We start from the raw sequence: 7,710 nt of genomic DNA on the forward strand, positions 1-7,710 counted from the left end.
TTTAGAACGGACGGTCTTGAGATTGAGACGAGGAATTGAAGCTAGCCAGGTAACGAAAGGATTGCAGGATTTGCCCGACTAAGATTGAATGCAAAATACGTTCCGAACGGGATTTCCTGCGGCGGGCAAAATTTGGGTAAATTGCAAGTGATTTCGCATCGAAGCCTCGAGTTTCATTCTCAAATCATTTGCATTAAATAGTCTGAACTGGATAATTAAAACGTAACGTTTTTCACTTTGTGCACCGAAAAAGACTGATTATTATTATTATTATTATAATTATTACCGAATCGTTCGAGATCGTCGTCGTCGACTTCGTCGTACATCGTCGTCCAAGCGAGCTGCACGACGTCATTTTGTGGCACGACGTCTGTTGTCAATCGAGACGCGCACACGCGTACAAAAATAGATTAAGACGATTAACTCTAGTATTAATATGGAAAAAGCAGAGAGGGAATGGAAGTGTACCTAAACGCAAAACGGGGTTATCGCGTGCGCCACGTTATTCGTTTAAAGAATAAATAAATAAATAAATAAATAAATAAATAAATAAATAAATAAATAAATGATAAATAAATGAACGGAAGTCCGCACCGATAGCCAATGTTCCCATGACGCTTTCACCGTGTGCGTTGAATCGAGGATGAAACAGTGTTCTACGAACATAGAATAATTAACAGGAAAACCAAAAAAAAAAGAAAGAAAGAAGTCGTTATCTTATGAGCTAGGCTTAATTAAGTACGATTTTCACTAAATGAAAATGAATAAAAATCCGTTTATCCGCCTCCCTCTCTCTCATTCTCGTACATTCACACTCGACACACGTATAACACACACGTTACATTCTCTGGAAAATATTAAGCTCGTAGATAAACCAAAGATAAGGAAAGTTCGGTGTTAGTCGTTAGGAAAGATCGTTAAACAGAATCGGATTGATCACCTTTAAAAAAAAACAGGATTTATCGTCTTAATAATTGAATCGTTGACAGAACTCGATGCTCGAGAGAGGAAAAAACTAACGAGTAAATCTGTCCCCAACAGAATCCCCGTTTATAACAACGAAAAATATTTGACACGTGAACCGTTTCAAGGGTAGTGTGACTACCCTTACAGTATCAAACGTTCAGCTTTAGCTACTTGGAGTCGAGCTCGTGAAATCCAATATGACAGTAGGTCAATTTGAAAAAATTCCTGTGACTCGTGAAATTCGATGAAGGCTGAAAATGTGATATTTTATAGATCGTTTCTGGGAACGGAAAACACACGTATCAAATGTATTTCATTGGTCTACCTGCCCGCACAGTTCGGACAATTGGGACACGAGGATAGGTTTACTCGCGAGAGACATATATTAATTAAATATAGTCGACTATGGTTCGATCGAGTGCTAAAGTTTTATCGTGGCCATTCTACGAACTCGTGTAATCTTCATTCAATTCGTCGACGTAATAACAAACCGTATAATTGCAACGTCGTTCAAACCGATCGAACACTTTAGCACTCGTTCCAATATAGTCCGGGCGCTCGTAACACAAAAAATGGAACAATTTTTTACAGTCTGCCATTGATAGAGGAAATATTTACAGCCACAAGCTGTAGATAGATGTACTTAAAAATCTTCGTTACGTGTTAATGCATACTTAAACATTAACTTTAGTTAGCAAAAAGAAAGTAGTTTCTTGAAACAACTTTCAAACAGTCTGCCATTTATTTGAGCACAAGGCAAGATTGCGCAATCCATGAAAAGCTTATTGGCAGATGGTTTTCTCCAGTACAAGAATAAAGCGTACTTATGTTAGTTAGCAATTAAATCGTATAAGAACAATCGTCTAAGAACAATTTTTTACAATCTGCCAAGCTCAATTTAGGCTAATGTTAGCGTAAAGTTGACGAAATTTCACAAGGCAGACTGTTTGAAAGTTGTTTCAAGAAACTACGTTCTTTTTGCTAACTAAAGTTAATGTTTAAGTATGCATTAACACGTAACGAAGATTTTTAAGTACATCTATCTACAGCTTGTGGCTGTAAATATTTCCCCTATCAATGGCAGACTGTAAAAAATTGTTCCATTTTTTGTGTTACGAGCGCCCGGACTATTACGCACTGCACCTGGGNCCGGGCGCTCGTAACACAAAAAATGGAACAATTTTTTACAGTCTGCCATTGATAGGGGAAATATTTACAGCCACAAGCTGTAGATAGATGTACTTAAAAATCTTCGTTACGTGTTAATGCATACTTAAACATTAACTTTAGTTAGCAAAAAGAACGTAGATTCTTGAAACAACTTTCAAACAGTCTGCCATTTATTTGAGCACAAGGCAAGATTGCGCAATCCATGAAAAGCTTATTGGCAGATGGTTTTCTCCAGTACAAGAATAAAGCGTACTTATGTTAGTTAGCAATTAAATCGTATAAGAACAATCGTCTAAGAACAATTTTTTACAATCTGCCAAGCTCAATTTAGGCTAATGTTAGCGTAAAGTTGACGAAATTTCACAAGGCAGACTGTTTGAAAGTTGTTTCAAGAAACTACGTTCTTTTTGCTAACTAAAGTTAATGTTTAAGTATGCATTAACACGTAACGAAGATTTTTAAGTACATCTATCTACAGCTTGTGGCTGTAAATATTTCCCCTATCAGTGGCAGACTGTAAAAAATTGTTCCATTTTTTGTGCTACGAATGCCCGGTCTAATAGAGAATAGGAGAAATACAAATGGTTCTTCGTTCTTAGGCTAAATCGTAAATCGTACATTTAATTCGAATGGTATATTTGCCGATTAATTCTGTAATTTTCGTTCTAAAGTTAAATATAAACCGTCGCGCATAAGAATTACAATTGTTGTTCGTATTTGAGGAAAAGAGAACTCGCAATCGTACGTATGTATGTATGTTTGTATGTATGTATACGGCTCTCTGTTTCACGTGTGTCACTGCGACAATTAAATATCACTTATAATTATTATTAAACTGTATCCTGGAGCTGCGTGACTCATCGTACCGGTTTTTCCTTGCGCGACCGAGTGATTCTAATTTTTAAGCCGACGCACGAGCGTGGTTAGGTGTACGTACGTATAAGTTCTAAGATTTTTCAATAAATCGTCTACTACTCATCGATTCACTGTCAAGCCCATAATATGTATTATATGTTCTTTTGTAAGATCTAAACGATAAATAAACAATTCGTCGGAAAAGGAAGAAGGGTATCTCGTTAAATTAAAGTGCCGTTTCTTTTTCTTCCACAGGCGAGGAATACTATACTTATTTTCCATTCCTTTATTATACTTTTTCTCCAGTATTACGCGTTTTTATCCTTCTTGTTCTCTTTTAAGGTCGAGTAAATATCAAAAGGAAGCAATCTAAGAAGATTAAAGCTGTAGCCCGGTAAGAGTTTCATATAGAAAGTTGCAATATATATATATATGTATATATACGCAAAGTGACTGTAAAAGATAGCTTCTCCTCGGTCGCATGTTTCAACCATGAAATTACAACGGCGTCTCGTGACGCTCGGTAATTATCAACTAATACTACTTTATCAATCATCATCAGGACAGATTAACTTGCAATTGAATTTATTTAAGACTCAAGACGTGACACCTCCGGTCTGGCAGAGCCTTCGATCATCCAATAATGATGTTAACCCGAGCGGAGCAAATTCACGATTAAATTCGCATATTTTCCGGCTCGACGGAACGTCAAAACTTCCGGCAGGAGTTGAACCCGTGCTTATTTACTCATTCGTCATAGTCGAGTAGCGCATAATCGCGTCGATCCACATCGATTCCTCTCGGTAACGACGATCGATCCGCGTGTCATACGTCGTGTCGCGACGGCATTCAGCGACCGTTCGCATCATCGTCGCGTCGGTGCGCTCGTCTTCGCTGGAACCGGTTGACAATTTAGCGCGACGCCGTCAATCTTTCACGGAGTTTCTCGTCCGCGAGATCGACACCAATTTTCTACCGAATTAACCGAGTCCGTGATACCGACGTTATTTATTTCCGTCCGTGATATTCAACCGGCGGATCTCTAGCTCCGTCGACGACGGAACGATTGCTACGTTTCAATTCTAGAGTCGAAGTCGGTGATATGACGGTGTAAATTACGTTTCGCACGCAGTGGCTCAATTCCAACGGAGACACGGTAAGACCAGCCGGGGAAACGTGTTCCCGTAAGTAGCTCATAAATATAATAAATATCACCGTGTTCGATTACCGGGGGCAATGGTGTCCCGAATTTATGGATCGGCATCGATCACCCCTTCGCCCCGCCGAATCGCCTGTTTTCCGCTTCATAGTGCTACCAGAAGTGGTGCTTCGACATCTTCCGCATTACCCTTCCGATTTATGAACCAATTTTATGAACCTGGCCACGGTTACTCTCGACGAAAATTATTCAACGACAGAATTGTCCGAAATTTCCAGCTTTTCGATTCACGCAGACCTGACGGAGTAAATGTCACGTAAGACGTGTATTTTTTAAAATAATTGTTAACACTTGGAAATCGATTTATTTTCGAGATACAGAGTAGACACGCACAATAGCTCAGACGATTGCTGACTGACTGACTGACTGACTGACTGAATGACTGCCTGTCCGAGGTTTAGGGTTGCGCTTATCTTACTAACTTATGATTCAACGCTTTAGTGACGGGCGCATATCCTACTGTGTGGTCTAATTCGCAAAATGCTTCGGGTAGCATTTTAAGGACGTTAGTCCCAAAATCCATTTTCTATAGAATGTTTTGAAATTTTGCATGAGTATTCAATAGAGCATCACAAATATATGTGTAAAATCTTAGAGAGATCTGATGATTGGGAGAGTAGCAATAAATTATCGAATTCGCAACTTTACCATGTGAAAACGAGAAAAGGCCAGTAAAATGATGGATTTCAGTAATTTAAGGAAAAACGGTTCTATAGATATTTTCAAAAAACTGACACATGCTAAATTAACTTATTACAATTGTATTAAAAAAAAAATCAGAAAATTTTGATGATTCGTTTAGTAGAAATTCTTAGATGAAGTATGGTATTTTTGTACAACGCGTTCTTGAGAACGACGGGGGAGGGGATACTGTAGCCAATAGCGGCACGGCTCTTCTGTGTAAGCTTGTGTAAGTGCGTATGTATACGCTGTGCGATTTATTAGAGGGCCAAAGATTCTCAACCATTTGTTTCTATTTAATATGTGTACCACTACGTGGCAACACTTGAAATGATTGAGACCAACTGAGCGGGACTAACGTCCTTAAGTAGAATTCTCGATAGCATTCGCGATATCGTTGTTGTGTGTAGCCTGATCGACATCCGGTTATTATTTTATAAATTCTTTGGAAAAAAATACATGCAGGTGTTTTAAAGGGAACTGTTTGAGCATGTTTCCTGACTCCGACGCGTTTGTCGCCGGGCAGTTGGTAGCATCGTTTCGGCTAAGCTGTTTAGTTCGTCTGGGTTAAAAATCGAGATCGGCTGTCATCGTTTCGGACATTGATCGAGATTTAGAACTGCCAAAGACGAGAGCCTTTTGCCAAACGTTTCGGGCACCGATCGAAATCCAGTATCATTCGTATTCTGCCAATCGCATCGGGCATTTGGAATAAGTGAAGTTTAAATTAATTTTTAACTTCACGCATGAACTCGGACGAACGACGCACGAAGTTCGTTCGAGACGAAACCGGAACCGTCACATAACCATGAATCAGATCGATCGGTTCGTGTTGACTCTGTAATTTGTACGGCCCGACTTGACGTCGTATGGACAGATTTACTGGACATTAGAATAGTCGCGTCGTTAATTGAGCAGAGGACAATCGATGCACGCCCGGGATAAATTAAATCGAATCTGTAAATGCGTACTAATTACCAGAGGCTTTGCTCGCTACGCTCTGCCTCTGTGTAATTCACTGTAATTTACAGCCGACGTTACGCGTGTCGATGCTTTCGCGAGTCTAGTTTCACTTAATCTCCCGGGCTCACTGCGTGCGAGCTGCGCACGGCCCATGGCTAGGTAATTGGATCAAGGATCTCCTGTTATACGGGTTACGTTTGCAATTTACCGGCGTCGCGATTCGGCTGACCAAAATAAAATTTCCCTACCGCGAAATCAGTTCCGAATACGAAAAGTGTTTCGACGTTTCCCTGTTCACACGAGCCAAAGTGAATTATGAGATTTCAGCGTCTGCAGATAATTTTCATGGCAAGGAACAGTGAAATCGTTCTGATAGCATGAAGTCAAAATCAATATGTAGTTTGATGCAACGTAATTCGAATAAAAAATTAAAAATGCAGGGTTACTGAAGATTAGAAGCAATAAACAAAAATACAACTTATTGGAAAAACTTGGAATTCAATATCATTCAAATTTGATGACGGGATTTATTAATATTAACTCTTTGCACTGGAGGCCTTTTGCGCTCGGGCGAACCAGCAACTCGAGACGATTTCGGCTATATTAGAGAAGAACTTTAGGGGTACTTCAAATCATTTTATAAGCCGGCCTACTTTCAATTAAGACCTCGGCTAATTGCTGCTGCGAGTGGTTTCGCGTTTCATCTTTACGAATTTGCGCGCATCTTGCATTTCCGACTATTTCTGTAGCATTGGGACCACAGCCGACCGACGAGAGTCCGTGGAATTATGTAAAAGAAGCAATTGTTGCTGATTCGCCTAGTTTATATAAACTAGCGTTGTCCCCGCGAAATGCAGTCCGCGAGAGCTCGTTTCGTGCGCGTTTCGTAGGCGTCTCGTGGAGATAAATTTTCCGACGAGGTACACCGAGGCTCGAGACAATTCGACGTTCTCTTCAGAGAAAATTCGATCGATCTCATTACCGTGACACGTATTACGATTTTACATAATTCTCAGCAAAAAATGCGGGCAGCAAAATTGCAACGGTAGAAAAACTAGTGATTGAAAGAAATCCATGAACCGGATAAACCCGATCGGAGATCGTGGAGTGATCGTAGAAGGGATGACAACTACAAATTGAATCATTTAAACGGGTTCGTGATCGTTCCGGGAAGCCCGATTGGTTTCGGTGCGCGTGGTCAAGAAAATGCCTCGGGTGGCAACGGTTCGAGAGAGTGCAAATCGATTCCACCAGATCCTCTCTACCGGGAACCGAAGGGGGGGTTGGGAGGAAACGCGGAGAAGCAGCTAGTTACTCTCGGTTGTCGTTATTCGAAAAAAGACTCCGCGCAATCTAAAATAAGTCGCATAATTTATGAAAGCAGCTTTCGCGTAATCCTTTGCTACAGTGCAATCCGTGATTTGTTTCTGTTTCCATCGGAAACCCGTTTCATTCGTTCCAGACGCAATTCTTACCCTGTGAAATAATTATTCTGCTCGCGAGACTCCCTCGTCAAAAAAGCAAAGGGATCACCTCCTTGTTTACTCGCCAGACAGCTCGCCTCGAATTCGTTTTAAGGGGTAGAGTCTGGTAGCAGCGCGATGAGGCAGACAGTCGATATTACCCAGAAAATTAGACAAAAATATGGATTTACGGAAATACAGTTTTCGTTCTTATGTGAGAATATTTTTTCGGTCGTCAGGTATTTTTTAGGTAGAAAGGGGAAAATCAAATCTGACGCGTTCTGGTCATTATTTAATCAAAATATGCTGATATTTATGATATATGTATATACAGGGTGTTTGCGAAATCGTGGTACAAGGGAATGATTCATCATATAAAATCTAATCGAAAAC

At 40.2% G+C, this 7,710-nt stretch overlaps 1 protein-coding gene across 2 annotated transcripts in view; it reads left to right on the top strand.

Annotated features, from left to right (window-relative positions):
* The first annotated feature begins 6,686 nt into the window (after window positions 1-6,686).
* Window positions 6,687-7,710, top strand: part of Rh50 (Rhesus blood group-associated glycoprotein Rh50) — a 27,790-nt gene continuing 26,766 nt past the window's right edge. The window contains exon 1 of one of the 2 annotated variants that reach the window (XM_026816300.1): window positions 6,687-6,774. The gene's annotated coding sequence lies outside the window, so the exon portion shown is untranslated. Of the gene's footprint in view, window positions 6,775-6,921; window positions 7,008-7,710 lie in introns of those variants that run through there. The other variant, XM_026816301.1, reaches the window with a different exon arrangement.

The sequence above is a fragment of the Ceratina calcarata genome, unplaced genomic scaffold, assembly GCF_001652005.2.
Source record: "Ceratina calcarata isolate Rehan_Ccalc_2016 unplaced genomic scaffold, ASM165200v1 scaffold511.2, whole genome shotgun sequence".
Taxonomy (NCBI): domain Eukaryota; kingdom Metazoa; phylum Arthropoda; class Insecta; order Hymenoptera; family Apidae; genus Ceratina; species Ceratina calcarata.